The sequence below is a fragment of the Trichoplusia ni genome, chromosome 9 (genome assembly GCF_003590095.1).
Source record: "Trichoplusia ni isolate ovarian cell line Hi5 chromosome 9, tn1, whole genome shotgun sequence".
Taxonomy (NCBI): Eukaryota; Metazoa; Arthropoda; class Insecta; order Lepidoptera; family Noctuidae; genus Trichoplusia; species Trichoplusia ni.
This window is the reverse complement of record NC_039486.1, coordinates 10,786,534-10,807,734: the sequence shown is the minus strand read 5'-3', so window position 1 is coordinate 10,807,734 and position 21,201 is coordinate 10,786,534. Positions and strand designations below refer to the sequence as shown.

The following is a 21,201-nucleotide window of genomic DNA, read 5'->3' as shown; positions in this document are numbered from 1 at the left end:
TGTGGCAATCAAATATTATCACCAAAAAAAATATTTCACTAAGTATCTTATAAAGTACAAAGTGATATGTTAAAAATAACACACTGTATATGCGGGATAAATAAATATGAAACGTAAACACTATATTTATATTCATTAAACGTTTCTAATAAAATGATTCTGCCCTAATATCATTTATAATATTAATTCAGCCCCTAATGTTGGGGGCTGTCTACTTATAAAACTGGGGCAAAAATGACCATTTGTAGTTCAATATTATTATAATCTCCGTTTTTGCTTCAGTGTAGATCGCTTTGAACATAAAGGCCACATGGATTTAATATGAGGTCACTTTACTATTCATGATTTCAAATTCAGAAGGTTAAAGAATTTAATAGCCCATTTAAAATATCAACCGCAACTCGTACGCCGAGCGTTTTATAAAAAGAAGCCATAAAATGTATAAAAACAAAACCTTGTCCGCTACAACTTTACAAGACAGTGATAATTCTTTTTTCAAGTTTTCTTAAGTGTTACCATCTAACCAGTAACAAGGTAACCAAACTTAAGAGCAAAAAACAAAATAAGCCTAAACACCGAACACAAAATTGGCATGGCCATTTTTTTGTTCAAATTTAGAAACATCTGCCTCATACAAGATGGCGGATATTTTTTTTCAATAAGATAGTGTTAACTTCGCACCCACTTTTGGGACAACGCTGCTATTATATGTATGCAGGCTTCCTTGCAACTGTACAAGCAGATGGCCAGGGCTGTCACGGATCAAATGAAATACAATGTTGCAAGATATCGGTCGACTGGAGATTAATAGAGCGATGAATTATTTCATCATTTTTATTGTGCTGGTTTCTGCAATACGATACATTTGCGTCGTATTGTTCAAACTTTGCTTGTATCAAACTAACTTGGAAATTTGGTAAAATTTAAAGGTTTAAGACGGAATCAGATACAACGCGTACAAATTACATGTGATGTAAAAGCAAGATAAGTGCTAAGAGAAAGTTGTCCATTTAATGAAACTACTTAACAAAACCCTTTACGTACTGTACGTAGTATCCATAAAATATAATTTTCACTCGTCTCGGTTGACATGTCTGACCTACACTACGCATAATAGGTAATAGAAAATCATGTTTATTAAACTACCACGTGTCACATTGAAAAAGTTTGAGTGACAACCCTACAATGGTATCGGCTGCGTTCAATACGGTCGCGAGACCACCTGCCCTGGTCCCGATTATATTATTATTTAATAGATTTTGTTTGGAAACGATTCTCTAACCAATAGTCGTGTTCCTACGAAGGCTTTATTTATTGATATTGCATTAGCATTTATGGTTCGGTTTCTACTTCTAAGGTTGGTAAACTTGGTAATGACCTTTTGACAGCTGTGAAATAAATTCGTAAGTTCATAAATGGAATTCAGTTTGACAATAACTACCGAATTGTTTACCTAGGAATACATTACTAACAGTAGTTCAATTTTATAAATGTTATAGTATAAATCACTTCTTTTTACGTAATCAAATCTATTTTCTATAAAAAGTTTAATAAAAAGCGTTGACGTAGTTCCATTACAACTTTTTTTTTCTATTCTAAATTTAAATAACGCAACGTCATGGCACAAAATAAAAAAGCCTGATCCCTGCCACGTGACATTCGAATTTCGAAGGTTAGTCCACAATGCTCCGTTGTTCTGGACCACCTGCTTCGCGTGCTCTTAACGATTATAATTCACTATGAATAGTACGGCCTTATTAAAAACGAATTACTTACTGTATAATATCTATTAAATGTAATTGTTAACTGGATTTGTAATCTCGTTTTTTTTTATAATATTTTTTGAAAGGTTTATTACTTTGATATAATTTTGTTTAAACCAAAAGATAGTAAGCCTATGCCTCAAAGCAAAACAAAAAAAAAACAACTATTAGCGAGTCCACGTTGTCTCTTAGAGCCACTATTTTATCAGGTTTCTTGTTATAGAAGAAACCCTACTTAAAATTATTCCTTGATCGTAACAGGTAATGTACGCACGCATATACGATGTCCTAAATATGATTCTGTAATCAAAAACCGAATCCCGTACAAAGAACATCCCGCCATATGTTGTCAAGCAGATCAAATTGATGCGGTCAAATATCTTCAGGTTATCAAGGTAATATAAACTTTGTGCCCCTGTGCTAAGGTCGAATTTGAAATAAATTATGAACTAAGGTGATGAACTTTTATCTTTTAATGTTTGCATCCATTTTGAGCACGTTGGAGGTAAAATTAAATATTAATAGCTTCCGGGTTTTTAATTTAGTTTTTCGATTTTTCGCATATTCGATGTTATTTTTTGATACATTAAACTCTTACTGTGGTTTTCTTGCTTACCAATTAAACAGCCAAGTTTACAACACTTAAGTTCGTATTTCAAATACCTACATATCATCATCTCGTAAATAGCATTAAGAAAGATGCTTAAAAAAATTCAAGTTAAAAAAAAAAACAGATTTACAACCAGCATTCCACCCACAATCATTCCTAATTCAAAAATCAAACCGTCAATGTAAACGTCATTATAACTTTTCAATCTACTAACGGAAAGTTACCCACAATAGCAGATGGATTGAGTCTCCCTGTGTTACTAGAGGCACAGTAGTCCAGCAATTAAACCACAGCGGTGGGCAACTTACCAGCTATCCGGGCTTAATTAACTGGGCTGAATTAACCGGCTCTCAACGTTACCGGAAATTGGGTTCAGATAGACTTAGTTCGGATTATGTACCTAGATAGTTATAATGTTAGATTGTCTGTAAATTTACACCTCAATAGAAAATACTGAAGAAAATTGAAGACTGTCGAAATATGGACCTCTTTATGATACGCTGGCATTTTCTAACGTTCATTTTCAACTCTATTAAGGTGATAGCGTCTTATCATCATCCTACGCCTCAGGACTACTTAAAGTCTAGAATCTTTTGTTTTTTTTTTCATAGAGTTTTAAACGTTACAATTTCAGTATGACTCTACTTGGCTCTACTGGGCATCCTGTAACAGGAAAAAAGCCTTCCATCTCACTTTTCATTTACCCCGATCTATGGCCAACAGGGGACAGTTTTTCCTCTTGGATTCAAAAAGTTTCAGTGTCAAAAATATATACATACAAATTATTTCATGCTGTAAATGTGAGACGTAACTTCGCCAAAGCCAGAACTTACTCCAGTTTCTACCGATTACCGTTTCTACACCAGTTTATCAAAAAAATAAGGAAAGAAACAAAAAAACATTCTTAAAACATTTCTCTTAACAGTGGGCGGTACAAAACATCGTTATTATAATAGTAACGACGTTGCGTATTGGCCACTGTAATAAAATTAAGTTGGCAATTCACGTTACACCTCATTAACTGACAGACATTGCAGAAACATGTCTATGCTGGTGGTTGTGGTGCTATTTATAAGAAAATGCGGCGAACAACAAAAAATCGTCAGTTTGGATGGGTTACGTAATTAAATGATGGTTATCGTGGTGGTATAGTAGTACTCTTATAACCTTCCTATAGTCTTGGTTCTGGTTTCCATTCTAAGATTTTAACTTTTTAACTTTGTATTTATCTTATAAATAATTTAATACAATTAAAGTAATGACACCTCAAATATGGCTCGAACCGAACCTTCATCATCAATCCAAAAAAAAAACTAAATATCAATTTAGTTTTTTTTTCAATTTTGGCTCAATTCGTTCAGGAGCTATAATAACATAGACAGACTGACAAGTAAAACTTAAAACACCTCTCTTATTGCGTTTAGGGTTAAAATGGGAAAGATGTTGTCAATCGCTCGTCTCTTATACACAACACCACGCAAATGTTTCGAAGCACGATTTGGCAAGCGAGCCAAGCCACAGGAAAATTAGAGTGCATTATAATGGACAGTGGCGTTTCAGGATGGGTTTTAGAACTATTAACCTTTGTGAAGGACTTAAATTCCATCTGAAAGTCGCCATGACGCTTAGGAAACTACGATTACAATTTACCAACTTGTTTTTGGGCGAGGTAAAATTTATTGCAATAGTAATTTTCGGGAGGATTTATCTATATTTTTCGGTACTACCACATGTTTTGTCACCCAGTCCATTTTTTCATTTTTAACCTATTTGACGTAACCCTCTCTATTGCGAGTATGACGGACACTTGTCCAGTTTTATTTTGTAAGTGTTCCAGGACCTAAAGTTTACTCCTAATGACCTTAACAAGGGATAATCCTTGTATAATCTTGTACATATACTATCTATAGATGTACCTATATCTACTGTAAGCTTAGCCCAAGTTATCCGAACGACTCTACACATTAACCTATTCCAAACCAATTTACAATTTCAAAGGCAGCCTTGGCTTAAATGATTAAGAAATTACAGCGTATTATGTAGACTTTACGAAATCAATTAGTATGTAATGGAAAACCGACTGAAATCAATTACCTACTAGAACAAAATGGAGAAAGGTTAACACGGGGAAACTAATTAATTTTAGTACTTAATGTACTTGATTTTACAATTAAGTTGCTTTTGCTCGCGATCATGGTTACAGGTAAAAAAACATTATCCTCCGTTTAAGAAGGCGGATAAAAACAGCCGAGGTGTCAGCTACCTTCATACAAAATTTCATCGAAATTCATTTAAGAAAATTCGTGAAGTGCTAACAAACAGTCACACACTTTCGCATTTATAGTATTAGTCTAATTTTATCATAAACAAAACAAAAAAAGAAGTCCTCCCTGCACGACAAGAGGAAACAAAGAAAAACATTCAATAGAACGTTTACATAACTCTAAAACTTTAGCAATCTCTAAACGAGACGATGATCCAAAACGCAAAAGCAGTTCTGAAGATTACGAGGCAAACAAAAACTTTTCAAACACGAAAATTTCTAGATATTGTTTCAGCTATTTGCCAAGTACCAAGAAGCTAAGCGTTATATTTTAATGTTATAATCATTTTAAGTGAGGCGCCTAACTTGTTTTGCTCGAAAGATGGCTACTATAATTCTGAAGTTATTTTTTATTATGTTTTGTCTCAGTAAGGCTGTAAACGTGGGGATGATAGACGTTAAAGGTTATGTGGGGTAAGCAGGTCAGAAGGTGTTTTATTATTAATGGTATCTTACAAAGTAATGAGGTCAGATGTTATTCTTTTAAACGTAGGTTAGTTTTCATTTAACTAATTATCGTATCACTATTGTTTCGTTGTGCGTGTCTACTTCTAGGTATCTGGTTATCCTTTATTAGTTATGCTTATAATTTATGGATGCAAAAAAAAACTAATAAATAAGTTTGACATTCCATTTTGTCCATGATCTTAATGTGTCTATACAGGTGGCCAAACAGCAGCTTATAGAATGAATTCATCGTGATTACTTTGACCTTAATTAATTTATAATGAAAGCGTTAGTTTTTGTGCACTCTCTCTTGAACGAATCGTGATAATGCACTTTGTAGGTATTAAATACACGGCTCATGTATTTAGGTAGGCAGAATATATGGCTTTTTAGTGTTCTTTGCCAAAAAAAAATTTAACCCTTTTACTTCGGCTCCGCTCTCTGTAATCAGAGGCTGTATCTCATAATGCTTTTGAAAAGCGATAGCTAGATAGTTGAAATATTCACAGGTGGTACCTATAGATAAGTATTTCCAAACATAATAAAAATCATAGTTTGGTTTTTCATTTGCATATATTTTTTTAACCTATTTGAACGTAATCCCCATTTGGCCGGACTGTTTTGACCTGTCAGAAGATCCCAGTCCCTAAAGTATCATATCATATCACATTTGTCCACATGTCGATAGGAAACCACTTTCGGCCATAGCGAAATGTAATACCAGAAGGTTACATAGGGCTTTAGCGGTGTTATTAAACACCGTTGCCATGGGATTAAGCAGAAATACCTCCAACAGATTTACGGCTATACTTCGGCAGATTAGTAGGACAGATTTGAACTTATTGTTGCCTTGTCCCGGTCGTAAATACAGAAAGGGGGAATTCCCCAGAGGGCATTCAATTGATTTAGAGAAATCGTTACGGAGAAGGTTTTAGTTTAATACAAAAATACGAGGCCTGAATCCATTTAGGGAAAACCTTTTCTTAAGTAAGGTTGTCTCTGGTTCCCTACGAATTTAGGATCCAAGAACTTGTGCCTGAGACAAACCAGATAAACCTCTCTATACGCTAGTGTATGTTGTCCCCAAAGAGGCAAAATTCTTAGGATTTCGAAGCATGGTTGCCCAGAATATGTAATTATGGTCTAAGGATTTCTTCTGACATGAGCATAACCGAACTTCACTATAAATGTACGAGTGTTATTGCAAACAGTCCTCCTCCGATTCCTGATTTCTTACTCATATTTCTTTCTGAGACTAATAGACGTCAATTTATAACAGTTACGTATAACAACAAAAAAGGCAAAAATAACTTGATTTACACTTGCCATTAGCATTGCAACGAACTAATCGAGGCTCGAAGGCGCAAAAACTTGATAAACCGGATCATCTTGTGTTGAAGTAATAGTTTGTATCACGTAAGCATTAATAAAACCATAATATTAAATGTGACTGGGAACTTTAGACTTCATGGTCACCTAAACTCGTAAAGAAAAACTTGCAGCTGTTGAAGCGAGATGCCACTATGCAATGTAGAACGGTGTTCCTCTTCCACACTGGCAGTGCTTCTATTTGAAGATCTCATGGTACAGACACAGAGCTACTCACAAGTTAGGATTGAAAGATGCGGACAATGTTAAGACAAAGGACGGTCGTAGCAACAAGTCAGCACCAGTAGCTAACAAAGAATGACGAAAGATCATCTTGGTCTTATAAAATCTATTGAGTACTACTTGACAACTACAGATTGAATAAGTAATGATGTCAAGTTAACTGTTAATGATAATTCTGACGGAGAAATATAGGATGACATTATTATCTTTTTAATTTCAAATCGTGGTATTTACAACTATGTGAATCTCCTTAAGAATGCTAGCCGTGCCCAAGAGATACGATTATCTCGGCTATACACTAGTCGAAGAAATGTATGTAAAACTTATCCTACTCGCATAGCAACTCGGATAATCTGAGCTTAGTCATAGCCAATCCATTGCAGTGCAGTTTTCTAGAGATCAATCGACACATTCAGGCCGATGCCATTATCAAGCCATACATCTTCCAAATAGAAAGCCTAAGCAATAAGCAGAAGTGCTGCTTTATTTATTTTAAAAAGCGACTCCCGCAGTAAGGAATTTAATGATTGTGTCGCGGGGGTTTCACAAAAATACAAATCACAAAGATACCCAGACTTAGAACGAGCATCCATGGATCACACAAATGCTTGTGCTGCAGGATCGAACCCGCGACATGACGCTCACTGTGGGTTTGGCATGTTGACTTAAACCACTCGGCTATCCGTCCATTCAAAATTTATATTAACTTTCTACTTCTACCTTCTGTAATTTAAAGCATAGCATATCTCAGACCGTATTACCACATTAATTACAATTCTCATAAGTAATGACAAATAATGCTGTGTGCCTGATGATTGATGGGTCTAGATGTGGTTTCTAGTTGCTAAGTGAGATAAATGTCCCGGGTTCGGTTTCTGGGTAGCGTTCGACACGTAAACATGTATTTGCTGGACTAATTGATGGCGATGATAAATTGTTGGTATTGGCTCTACCTGTGTGTATAGTATTGATCTATATTTGGCACAGACTTGAATGCTATTCAAGTTATATAAGCGTACTGTTACTTGAACGGTATTCAAAAAGCTAAACAATGTTTAGTTCAAACGAGACTTTTGAATAATTAAATAGAATTTATTCACGATTTTCGCTGATTTTATGAAGAAAAACGCTTATGTCTGTTCCTACGTAGATAGATAGAAACACATCAAAGCCAGATAATATAGTATCATTATTTGGGTTAACTTTTTGACATTTTTACCTAACACCTGAATCACAAAACTCTCCCAAATTTTAGACACGGTAGCCTAACACCCCTTACACACACTCACCTATCACATATATATAAGGCCCTATTAGAAAACCTACAACGTAACTGAATACCGAATAGTTAACTTCATGTTCAGTCGGACACAGATTGCCCCGGGACCGGTTTTCACCAGGTGTAAAGTTTTTTGCATGTACTCACCAAGACACCTGCCGTCGCCATTTTTTATACACTGGTACGTAATTGTTTTGTTTGTGGCAGAATGCTTCGGCTTTTTTTTAGATAGCGTGAATGTTAATGATTTATTGAGTTATCGACTTCTAATTTAAAGCGAATCATTACTGACTTATTTCCTTAATGTTCTCGTTGTCAGTAATTAGTGTGTAATATTTTATTTATAAAAGAGTAACTTATGGAATGTCTTGTCGGTTCTTCTCCATTGAAATGATTTTTTGAACCCGCGCAATTAGAGTCTAAATGTTACGTGGAAAACGGCATTGAAATATTATATAAACTATTTGATTTGTTTTGATTTGAGTGCAAACTACAATTTTCTTGTCTGTAAGTAATCTCGACGCTTTGAGAGTATTCAAAGGAAATTATTCGATGACCCAGAAAAAACATTGTTTGTTAATTAACACAAAGTTCGTAACTAATAATTTATAGTCGCATAGAAGAACTAAGTATACGTTTTGGTGGGTTTTAGGGTATAAAATGAAAATTTATTAGTTTTAAAAGTATAAATACAATAATTTTCTAACATCATTTTGATTTACACATTGTGTACACCTTCGAGCTAAATGCTGCTGCTATTCTTACCTTATCAGACGAGAACCTTTGACCCTTCAATCTGAACCGTCCATCTTACCCCAAGGGTCCATAAACACATAAATTTGATTAATATCGTGCATGCCTGCAGTTTAATTAGTGAGTAGGTATGTATGTATTATACAGCGTGATGCAAGTTACACGAGTCTTAGTCTTTTCAATCGCCAGATATGAAATGGTCACGAACGAGTCGCACGCGCGAATCTGAGGGTTCCGGAGAAATAGGCTATGGACATTCAAATATGCAAAAAATAGTCACCATTAAAATTACCGTACCGTCATCAGTTACAGCCTAGTGACAGACGGACGGACAGATAGTGACAGCTAGAGACATAAGGTTTGATTTTACCCTTTGGATGCGGAACTCTAAAAATGTATTCTATTTAGGAGTATATTCTAGTTTGCAAAATAACTTACTTATTAGAATGTATGACAGAAAACAGTTCATTTTAAATAACAACAGTATCAAATATGACATACCGGATACTAGCGGATACATAATAAATGTAAATTAAAAAATGACAAAACAATATGGCGAATATGACGTCATGAGAGGTAATGTCCTTACGCGAAGCCTAAAAGAGATCATTTTATTGTTTTTCCTGGTTTTAGACCTTCTAAGAAATTTTTGATGAAGCCTTGAATAAATACGTCGCGAAACTTGAATTATAAATGCTTTAAAAGTCTATTGTTTAGTCGGGTATTTTTGTAACTGACAAAGAAGATTTGTTTTTAATTCAGTCTTTTTATATGAGATACCTATATCAAATAGGAATTTTAAAATAGAATAAAAAAAAAAATTGTGTTATAAAGCGAAATCGGTCCCACAGCTGGGAAAATTTTTTTCTCTTTTTTTTGCCAACTTCAAACAGTTACACTTAAAGCATGCCAGACATTTGTTAAAAATAAATGCCAGTTCCGTGCGTTTTAAGTTTCTTATTACTTAGACTCAATATACTAATTACCCTTAGAAATAATTAAGCACCGATTTTTAAGAAATAGATTATCGATTGTGTAGAAAAGATTTGACAATTGTTGCATGTAATAAACTTATTTATTAAGTAATTAGAGGTTACTTTGCAATACCGATTAATCTTGAAGCGAGGTTTTTTTAAAAAAAATGCCTCAATCTTCTTACTTTCAGTTTTTCTGCAACAATTAAAGATACGACTGAGTAACGTGAAGTAATGTGAAAGTGAATTTATGTCGACTTGCCAATTAAATGGCACGTTTCAATATTTCGTGTTTTTTTTTCTGTACGGTTAAGTGTGATTTATATTGACGTAATCGTTCATATGTAGACGTCAAGTGTACTGACAATAAATTACTGATGAAGTTTTTGTTTTGTACGATTTTATTTATCGATAAAAATTTATGACGGGAAATGAAAAAAAATCACCCGTTCAGTGTTCTATGAGATTTAATGTTTGCTTTTTGTTTCAAATGAAGAAATAACTTATTCCAATTTAAGAAAACACTTAACAAAGATAATCAAGAACAACGTTCTAAGTACGAATATATTCCACGAAAGCGCATTAAAAATTACCGTTAAATAAAACATTCGAAATTCATATTTACTGTACGTCTGTCGTAATTTGCACAGTGCCACCTGTTGGTAGTTCAAACAGGCTAGGTAGGCAGGTACAGTCAGTATCCAAGGTCGCTCGCTGTTGGTATAGGACAAGACGTTACACCTTGCTCGGAATTTAAATATTCCGAGGAAACATACTTAACGGTTTTTTGTTTTGAATTTCGAATCTTAGAAGCAGGTGTTGTATTGAAGAGGTTTGTTTTGGGGCGGAAACTTTTTTTAGATACTTTGTTTTTTTTTTAACATGTCCAAAATCAAAGTCAAGTCAGGGTTTTTTTTACGATGAGGAAATTACAGATTATAACTATTTATAACAAGTAATCTAAATAAATCTGGTTCGAATAATAAGCTAGCTAATAAATACCTCAGGTATGGTGAGGTAAAAGGAAACCTAAATTGCGAAGTAAACAAACGTGAAACGAAATATCTTTGTAATTTCTACCAGTAGAAAACATCTAAAACAAAACCACCGCGTGTAGGTAGTCAATACATCAAAATATCAAAGCGTCTCACATTCTGAACACATGATCAAACATGCTAAGCAATGTTTTATTTACTCAAACAAATATTCAACACCAAGATAAGGGAAACACCGATATTTTTCCCATGAGAATTTTACATCTACATTGAATTTTCGACTGTATCCCCAAAGCATAAAGTACATATTCAAAAAGGTTAGCATACTCGTGAAGATTTATAGGATGTTGTTATTTTACACTTTATTGTAGAAGAGATAAAGTTAGTTTTACATTGGAGGGTAGTTTAAGTTTTTGTGTACAGCCATTAGCAGAAGCGTGAGGGACAATTTTGGTGTCACATTGCCGTTTCGTTTCTTATAATTATCGAGTTAATTATAGTTTTTAGATCGTTTTGATGTTATTCGAGTTTGTGGGGAGGTTTTGAATATGGTGGCATTGTTGGTTTTAGAAATGTTCGGTGAAAAAGGATGTTGTGTATTAAGATGTTCATTTTTCTGCAGAGAATGGTGATCCTGTTATTTTTACCAGGTTTGTTTAACATTTCTCGGTAGATTATTAAGTGTAGCAACTTGTAATTTAAACCGCTTTGTATCATTATTGTTCACAAACATTTTTTTTGACCTTTTGTAGAATATTACAGATTTTGAGAAAACTTAAAAATATATAAAACATACCAATGGACTTTTAGAGCCTTCCTTATGAAGAAAAAATAAGCACCATAGAGGAAATAAACAGACCTTAAGCAGAATCCTCCACTAATGGGACCGTCACAGCAGTATTTTCCCTCTGAAGCCAGTTTTTACTTTACATCCTAAGATTTGCAAGTCTCGCCCCTTTCGCATCCATTCCATTATACTATGGTAATGAGTAGTGTAATATAGTATTAGTCTTTATTTGAATAACTAGATAGTTATCTTGATCCTTACTGAGAAGTACTGCCGTACTGTGGGGAGATTAGCTAGATAAGATGGGAATGCAAAATGTTTTGGTAATTTTGAGGGGACTTGGTAAAGTATACTTTGAACCTGCTGTTTTTCACCAGCTCATAATAATAGGTTTTTTTTGACAAAAAAGTCAGTTAGATTTCCAAAAAATATTGGAATCGTATTTTTTCTTTTATCTTGTTATCAAAAGCTTTAGGGGGTAAAGTGATTTAAAATCTCGTGTGACGTCACTTACCATTAAGTTTTGGGTTCGGAAGCCAAATGCGACGAAAGATCATCTGAACTTTAAGCCTACTTTTCTCAAGCTAAACAAGATTATATTCTCGACAATACTTAAGATTGTATCAAAACAGACTGCAGATAGTTTAGATCTAGTCGTCTGACAAGGTCAACTAGGACATTATTAAAATGTTCTATCAAACCGTTATCTCGTCTGTCACTGAAGGCTAGACTTAACTTTACGGAACTGAGATATTGTAATTGGTTCAGACAGTTTGATACAGATTTAAATTTAACTGTTGATTAGGTAGCTGGATTTATTTGTGAGAAACCGAGCTGAGACACTTGGTTCATGAGTCAAACAAAATGTGTTTAATAATAGCATTAAAATCCTCTTTTCTATAACCTCGACAAAACATTTAAACACGTTAAATTAACACGACAATTATGTCATAATCTCAACCGTTGCCATACAAAAGTCAAACAAAGACAGGTAACATACAAATGCAGCCTACCTCTAGATCTTTAAGTAAAGCTGCAGAAATTGTGCAAGCGAGAGAGCAATAGACGGCGTAGAGCGCCATCTCTCTCTCACAATAGTGTCAAACGGTGTTGGCAGTTGACGTAACCCTCTATTAGACAACTTATGACTTGTCTAATTTATTACTTGCTCTGTGGATTCAATGATTATGGAAATCAAGAGATTGTTAAACTTGTGTGCTTTGTATTAAGCTTTACGATTCCGGGTAATATGTATTATGAAGGATTTAATCGTTTGTTCCTAATAGGACTTGTAATAATAATTTTGTTTGGCTAATGTTTGGGCAGGGTTTGGTAATATTTAGTAGACACGTAGTTTTGGATGATGGAAGATGATTTTACAATTAAATTTTCTATGGAGTTCGTTGCGAGATTTCTTCTCCACAACTAGACGACGTTATCTATGACTAAAGCATTTAGCAGACTTGAAGGATAGGCGATATTTAGTACTGTCTATAGGTTGCAACTTTTTTTTTGACATCCCAAAAATTGAATATAATCTGTGTTTCGAAATGTACTAAAGTGGTTTTTTTTTAACAGAGAACAAACTAGGTGTTTTTGAATTGTAAAACAAATGACAATACAAATATCCCTGTTTTTTTATAGTATAGTCATTGTACGGGCAAGCTAGACTAGTTTTTAACTATAATAGTGTTGTACCCAATAACATCTATTATTTGAAAACTTTATAACATTATGTTATATCATACATACTAGACATCCGGTTTGGACTATAGCAATTACGCTCAGTCATTATTAGCAGTCCATTGTGAATGAAAATTACTCTCTCAATGTATCAGTTAGGTGTTCATAATTATAATTAATGGTTTATATCGAGACCTGTAAAAAATTAATGAGGGAGAGAGGTGTAGAAACTATAGGATAGGATAATAATATGTGATGTTTAATTTTTGATAAGAGGAAATAGTAATACACAACCTATGCCATTTGAAAGAAAAGTAGATATATTATATTGATATAAAGAACTTATGTTAATACATCAATATGTTCGTGATATTCTCGTCTAATATCAAAGTTTACAAATATTTCAAGAAAAAAAGTGTCATTTGCATGTGGTTAGGTATGACAGCCGAAACGGCAATTAAATTCAATACTGTATAAGTTTGAAAAAAAGCTCATAAAAATATTAAAATTTTATATTTATGATTCCCCTCAAAAATCTCTCCAAATATTAGATGCTGAGACTCAAAATATCTTTACGTCAGGGAAAGAATAAAATGTCTAAATAATTCCTGCTACTTAAGCCAGTTAATATCTTAACTTCCCGGTAAATATTGAAGGTTAGCATTGTAATTATAAACTGTACAACATAACTATAATTCTGAGTAATGTTTACTTAGCACATAATTAATCTGCAAGTCAAACAATATAATTCTATTTTGCATTGTTCTATTTCGCTCGCTCACCTACGAATTAAAACGTATAGAAATGACAATTCCTTTTGACAAATCACGTGACTCAATCCCAGATTAAAACAACTGAACGGCCATTTTGTCTACACGTATAGCAGAGTCGTTTAGTCACCACGCCAAACCCACAGTGAGCGACGTGTCGCGGCTTCGATCCTTAGGAGACCCAAAACGTGGGACATTGCGTGTTGGCGTTTCCAGATTCCAATGTATTTATCCAGATAACTTACAAACAAAATTTCCTTTGAAGTTTATCAATCGTGGCTGGTGATCGAGAATAATTAAAAAAAACATTTTACTTTTAAAAACTAACATTGGTTTTGAACACCCTGCATTCGTTTTGACTTCTTGTGCATAATCTGATGATAGAACTGCAAGGCTATTATGACTACTTCTATTTCAGTTTAAGTCTATACTCCTTTATTTTTCAAGTTTATTGCTGCAAGTATTCTCTGCAATAGCGCATTCAAGATCAGACACATAAAAATCATGTATTAATTACTAACAAAAAAGTCTTCAATAAACGCGTTGAATGTCTTACTTCCAATTAGACATAAGTTTTTGCATCTTCCGCTAAAACCGGTTTGTATTTAACATCTCCATACGATCCATTGACTGGTTTTTGTCTCTTGACGACTGTGAAGAATCCTCTCGAGGCTTTTGAAGTATTTCGTCAAATAATTTACTTAATTACCATTAAACTATTAAGTTATAATCGTCTTTAGTTTTGAATAACTAGTCTTGTACGTATAACTCATTATCTAAGATGGAATCTAAAGATAAACAAGTGAAATATGAACTAATTTAGATATCTGGTGAATCTAGGCGACAGATAAACTTGCTAACTTTATTAATAACTCAACGTTACGTAGAACTTAGACGATTTAATTAAATGTTAAGAGTACTATTTGTACCATGAACTTGGATTTGAAATGTCGTTATGTCTAAAAATATTCGTGTAATAATTAATGAATACTTAAACCAATGTGCTGGTAAGAGAATGTGGTGATGAAATCCGTCATTTTTTGCTTCATACTCATAATAAAAATGAATTTCTCCGAGCCCCTTAAAGTAAAAAAATCATACTCCTTTAATTTTTCCCGTTGGCAATCCTCATAGACTTCTTTCACCCTGGGGACGGCGAAGGAGTGTGCCGGTCTTCCCCGTAAACTAACGGAATTCTTCCCCGTTCCCAAATCAAGAAAATCATACTCTTACTTAATCCAACCAAGAAGTAACTGAACTTCACTAGAAGTATAGTATACATAATTCTTTGATCCTTTTCTTCTATCGCGTATATTTTTTTTATAAATGTTAATCATACACCACATATTACATTATGCTACCGTAATAGGCACCAACATTATGTTAAACTTCACCATAAAACCGAAACATTAAATATCCGAACCCGAAAATCAATTTCCTGTGCAAAATTTTCAATTCCCTATGAAATTTGTAATACATTGTTATGGTACCATTTGTTATTTGAAGGGCTAAGGCCGACCTTTATTCGACCGTTCAATTGTATGACCTTCGTGTATGTATGACGTCATCAAACCCATACAATATCGCGCCATACATTATGTATGGATGTGTATTAGCGATTGGAGATTGCAACGCTGATTAAAATGGCTTGACAAGTGCTTGAGTTAATGGGATGCTGAAAATGTGTTTTTTTTTTCGTAAAACATGGATTCTGTGATATTGAATATTGCACAGCAAAATTTTTATCCGTGTCCTAAAATTTTATAAAATAAAAGACTTTTACGTAACCGTACTAGTTGAGAATTTTTTTCATTTGGTCTGCAATTCTTAAGCTTTTAAGTAGACAGTTTATTAGTACAACCCTTTTATGCAAATGCGTTTGTTACATATAATCGCACAAAATACATCTGTAGACGTAGGGCAACGAACTCCGAATCACATTGTTTTTTTCTTTTTTCTTTTAATCGTCGCTTAAGCGATAAGAAACTCGTGTAGCGCCATTTTGTTATTCAAACAATGGCGGGCAGATTTAAATAGCGAACACTTTTATTATGAAATTGCATCATGCCTTATCTAGGATATCCGAGGAAGAAATTGCCATATACACACATTTTACTTTTTGCTTTCTACTTGGAAAAAACCAAAATAAATATTATTGCCTCTCGATTTGTTTAGCCATAACATCGATAAGACAACAAAATAATTATAAAAAGTCTTTTATTTTTTTCTTGTCATCAACGTCGATATCAACACGGATTGCGACGCAGATTTTGGAGGTCAAATAAAGCTTTTTACAATAATTTTATAAATATAATTAATATTAATAATTTTAACAAAAACCAGCACATTTTAAATGTTTTCTACAAGAGTCTGGATGAATGAAACAATTTGTTTGCCTCGCACGCGTGACACTTAAAAAACAGTTTATGTCAACAAATCGGCACGAAACATTGTAATTAATATGAATTACCGCCATTACTGTAACAAAATGGATTAAAAACAAAACGAAAATCGTAAAGTCAAATACAATTATGAATTCACGAGCAATTTCTTATCAACAGTTACACGTTTTATGTCACACGTTCATAGCAAGCGACACAAGGTAATTTATTTTCATTTCCTAACACGTTACCTTAGCCAAAGTTACATAAGAAATTCAGAATAAAAAGTTATAGTCACATAAAATACGAAATAAGTTTAATATGAAAGAAATGTTCCATGGATTTCATTCAGGTGAGTATGAAGGCATTGTAACTCAGAAACTTGTGGAATATTAGAAAAGTTGTGAGAAATTTTGTTAAAGGAGATTTTAGGTTGTATCGTAATTTTTTGGTAAGGGAATTAATATTTCGACACATCATTATATGTAATTAGAAATTATTGACTAAATACCAATTTTTAAAATGGAAATACTGATACACAAATATTGAAACGCCATTCCATCATGGCGCTATAAATAAATACACCAGTAACCAACAGTACGAAATACGTGGGAACTAAAATGCAGATTTTTATGGGAAATACAAAAATGTTATTTAATATTCCTAATAAAAACCTTAACAATAGTTTCTGAAGGTAAAACAATACCAACAATGCACGCCCTTTGAAATATGATCAGAGCCCAATTTCTCCGAACGCTTACCTGACTTGTTACAAAGAACTGTTATTGTTTAGAAAAAAATACTTGGAACTTAGAATGTTACCCATATTTCCTACTTATAGTAGTTATAGTCCTACTAATATTATAAAAGGGAAAGTTCGTAAGTATGGATGTTTGTTCCTCTTTCACGCAAAAACTACTGAACGGATTTAAACGAAACTCGGTAAATAGATAGTTTTAAACCAGGATTAACACATAGGACGGTTTTTATCATTTTCGACTTGTGGCAGGCGATCTCGCGAGCAACAGCTAGTAAAACATGAATTCCTGTTTGAGATTCCATGCTAGTTTTACATAAACTTAGATGGTATGATGATTCACTTTTTCAAACGAGTATAACTTACTACTTAATTAACATACCGACTAGAAATGATAAAGGGTAAAAGAATGTCGAATTACAGGTCAATATAAAAATGCAAACTTTGCAAACATTTTCTTATTTCTGATCACGTTGCTATTTTACAGTACCGTGAGTCCGACTCTAACTTGACAGATTTTTTTAATAAAGAGGTGTCAATAGCAAGCTTAAAGGGTATATTATTAGACGTGACGTAAGCAATGATCATATTTCTCAAAGGTAGATACTATTTGTAACATAACCAATAAAAGCGTATTAGTTACTATTCCAATACATATTTATTGTAGTTTCGACCGCAGAACTGCGTGTAACACAATATAATCTCCAAGGTACATGATATTAACACCTTTAAGTACGCTATTCGTATTATTAAGGGGATTCGATGACACAAGCAGATGTAAAGTGAGTGTAGTAAGAAGGCTATGAAGTTACAACTGAAGATTTTTTTAAGTATTGTGTGATGGACCGATGATTTGAAGAAGGTGGCTGGCAGCGGATGGATACGGGCTGCCCAGGACCGGGATGATTGTGGCTTTTTGGGGGAGGCCTACGTTCAGCAGTGTACTTCGATAGGCTGAGATGATGATGATGATTGTGTTCAAGTATTTATTTATGATATTAGTAGTACATTCACATACTACACATATTTCAAATTAGATCTATAATTTAACACGACTCAACACATACTCAGGTATATATTCTCCGGAAAGAATAACCTCAGTTTAAAAAACAAAATCTGCCTCTTTGCGTTTAGTGTTGGCCATTGACATTATTTACAAAAGTATATTTTCTTTTATTCATTTGCTTGATATTACGTTGAAGACAATTTAATTTACAGGTGTAAAACTAAATAAACCTTTCCAAAGTCCCGTCACAAAACGCTAGTCAAACTCGACCCATCTCTGACGAAGGCTATAAAACAATTGTTTGACAGTAACCGGTATGAACAAGAAAACTAATTACGAAGCCTGTTCATGTTTTATACGTATTAAATTACGTATAATATAAGGATTATGGTATATTTCAGCTAGACTTGGCGAAATTAATTGAATCTGTGCGTGTTTCAGACTACGCCGTAATGGTGACTTAGCGAAATCTTGTTACATAGTGCTTAATATTTAACTCAAGATGACACCTTCTTTAATCAATATTAACTTGAGGGTTTTGTAGCTTATCAATAACAAAATAACAATCTAGTGTTCACAGAAGCTTTATAGTCATATGCCTTTGCCTTTATATCAACAAGAGATGTTCTTAAAAAAAAATGCAACATTTTTTTAAGAACACGTCTGTTTTACCGACTCCTTTGACTGCATTACATGACTAAATAAGCAACGGATTAGACGTTAGATTCGGTTTTCAGTGTTGGCATTCTATTGATGGCTCCTTGTTTTGAACCGGAATAAAAGCTGACTATAGCACTTTTAGTGTCGAATGCTGTATTGCCAAAAACTTCAGCTGAGTTCGAGACTGCATTCGACGCTGTTTATTGAAGTTTAGCTCAAGAGAATAAATGGTTAGTTATTTGAAGAGACTTTCTAATGGAATAGGATAGTAGCTGCTGTCCGCCATTTTTAGCTGTATATCGCGGTAAAAAACTAGCCTGTCGATTCTCGGGGTTAAAGTTATGAACGTAAACAAAATTTTATAAATGTAAGTTGATCGGTGTAGCCGTGAAAGCGAGACAAACAGATTTACTTTCATAATAAAATCATTAGTAGCAGTGGGTGAGTATAATACCTACCTAGGCTTTGTAATTATGTAGTGCAATGTTCATTATCTGTCCATACGTGCCTATCTTGAACCATAGACAAGGCTTACACGTAATAATCTCTTTAATTATATGAAAACTAACAGATAAGCAGTGTGTTGTGCATTTAGATGATCATGCATGTTGCTACGTTATTAGTGATAATAATAACAGTTTACAAACGACTTTCAACCTTCATAACTGTATATTTTTCTTACGAAAGGTATAGGTAAAATGCCAAAATATACCGAAAGCATTGAAGAAGACATGAAAAAGGCATTATTCGTATTATTCAGTATATAGCTAGGTAGATAGTATTTATATCATTACGACACTTAACAATCAAATCAAATCAAAATTGTTGCTTTGATTGGTAATCGTATTCACCTCAACTGGCAACCGATATAGTCACGAGTTAAATACGCATCAAATATAATTATAACTATTACAACTAACGCGTCGATACCTACTCAAGTATTCATAATGTGTTACACATATTATATACAGCCTGCCTTCTAAGGTTAAATAAATATCATTAAATACCTACGTATCGTTATGTTTTAAATATTATTCCAGCCAATTACACTTGACGTGTAACATCGTGTTGTAGTATGCACGGTACTTTTTGCATGAACCGACAACATTCAGGCTTTTTCTACAACAACCTTGAAAGTTGTAACAATCCACCTAGCGCTCAGTTTAGTAATAAACTCGAATCAAGTTACTATTTACACAATTGTGTGAAATTACAAGTCGACAAACCTTGAATTATTTCGCTTGAAACAATGCGGGTCGTCAGGTAATTTTGAATTATTTGCACCTATTTGCACAAAGTTAGTTGTACAGATAAACTCCACCCAACCATATCAACAAATTCGCTCTGATAACGATAAACAGTGCGTTTTATCGAAAAAACTTAACCAACCACATAAAAATGGCACTCTGACAATGGATTGATAAGAGAAAAATAATACTAACCGTACAGAAATCCGTTCACTTCGCGTTCAGAAACCGCACTACCTGAGATCTTTGCAACATTCCAAAATATGCACACAAACAAATTATTTTTTTCACAAATATTCAATTCACTCAACACAAAAACCGTTTTGACACTCGCACAAACTCCGAAGTACTTTCAAAAAAAGTATTTTTTACGAAAGTTGTCACGAACTCCGACAGCGAGACGGACACCCACCACGCTCAACGCTTCGACGCGAACTGACGGCGGCGCGAGAGGGAGAGAAAGCACAGATAAAATTTGAATGGAAGACTATTTGTAGGAAAGGGACGGGGAGATCAGAATGAAGTTAGCGGACCCGCGAAGGCATGACCGGGAATGACCACATGGCACGCATTTAGTTTTAGTACAATCATTGCACAAATTGTGAGTTGGCGCGTTTTTGTTAGGGCCACGTGTTTCAAACTCGGTTTAAAAATAAAAACATTATTTGAGTAGTGTTTTTTGTTTCTGTGAGTGTACACTCAAGTCTATTGGTTTTATTATGAGTGTAAAAAGCGCCCCACATCATGTTTACGATAATTATTTTTGAAACCACTACATTTTTTATAATTTTTTTTAAAGTAAGGCCTCAATATTTTAAATAAAGAATTTGAGATTTGAGATTTTCAGCACTAAATATGATGATAGAAAAAAACATCACACAAAAGCAGAAGTTCATCGTATAGAAAGATTTCATAATGAAACAAATACGATTTTCGTTTCTGTCCTTCACTTCAAAGACAATTTGTCAACCTGTTCAAAGGGTCAACTTAGGCCGGGCAGAGTATAGTGTTCTTTAGGACAAAAATACGAAAAGTTAAAAAATATAAAAATATCTAAGGCGTGTACAAGGCAAGTAGGTACATAAATGGACACGATAACCACGAAGGCATTGTGTTGCCAAAAAGAAATATCGATACGATACGTCAATACCCAAA

General features: G+C 33.9%; 1 protein-coding gene across 2 annotated transcripts in view; it reads right to left on the bottom strand.

Moving 5' to 3' along the window:
- LOC113497488 overlaps positions 1-20,478 on the bottom strand; it is a 141,507-nt gene extending 121,029 nt beyond the window's left edge. The window contains exon 1 of one of the 2 annotated variants that reach the window (XM_026877055.1): positions 20,242-20,478. The gene's annotated coding sequence lies outside the window, so the exon portion shown is untranslated. The remainder of the gene's footprint in view (positions 1-20,241) is intronic. The other variant, XM_026877054.1, reaches the window with a different exon arrangement.
- Positions 20,479-21,201: the final 723 nt, after the last annotated feature.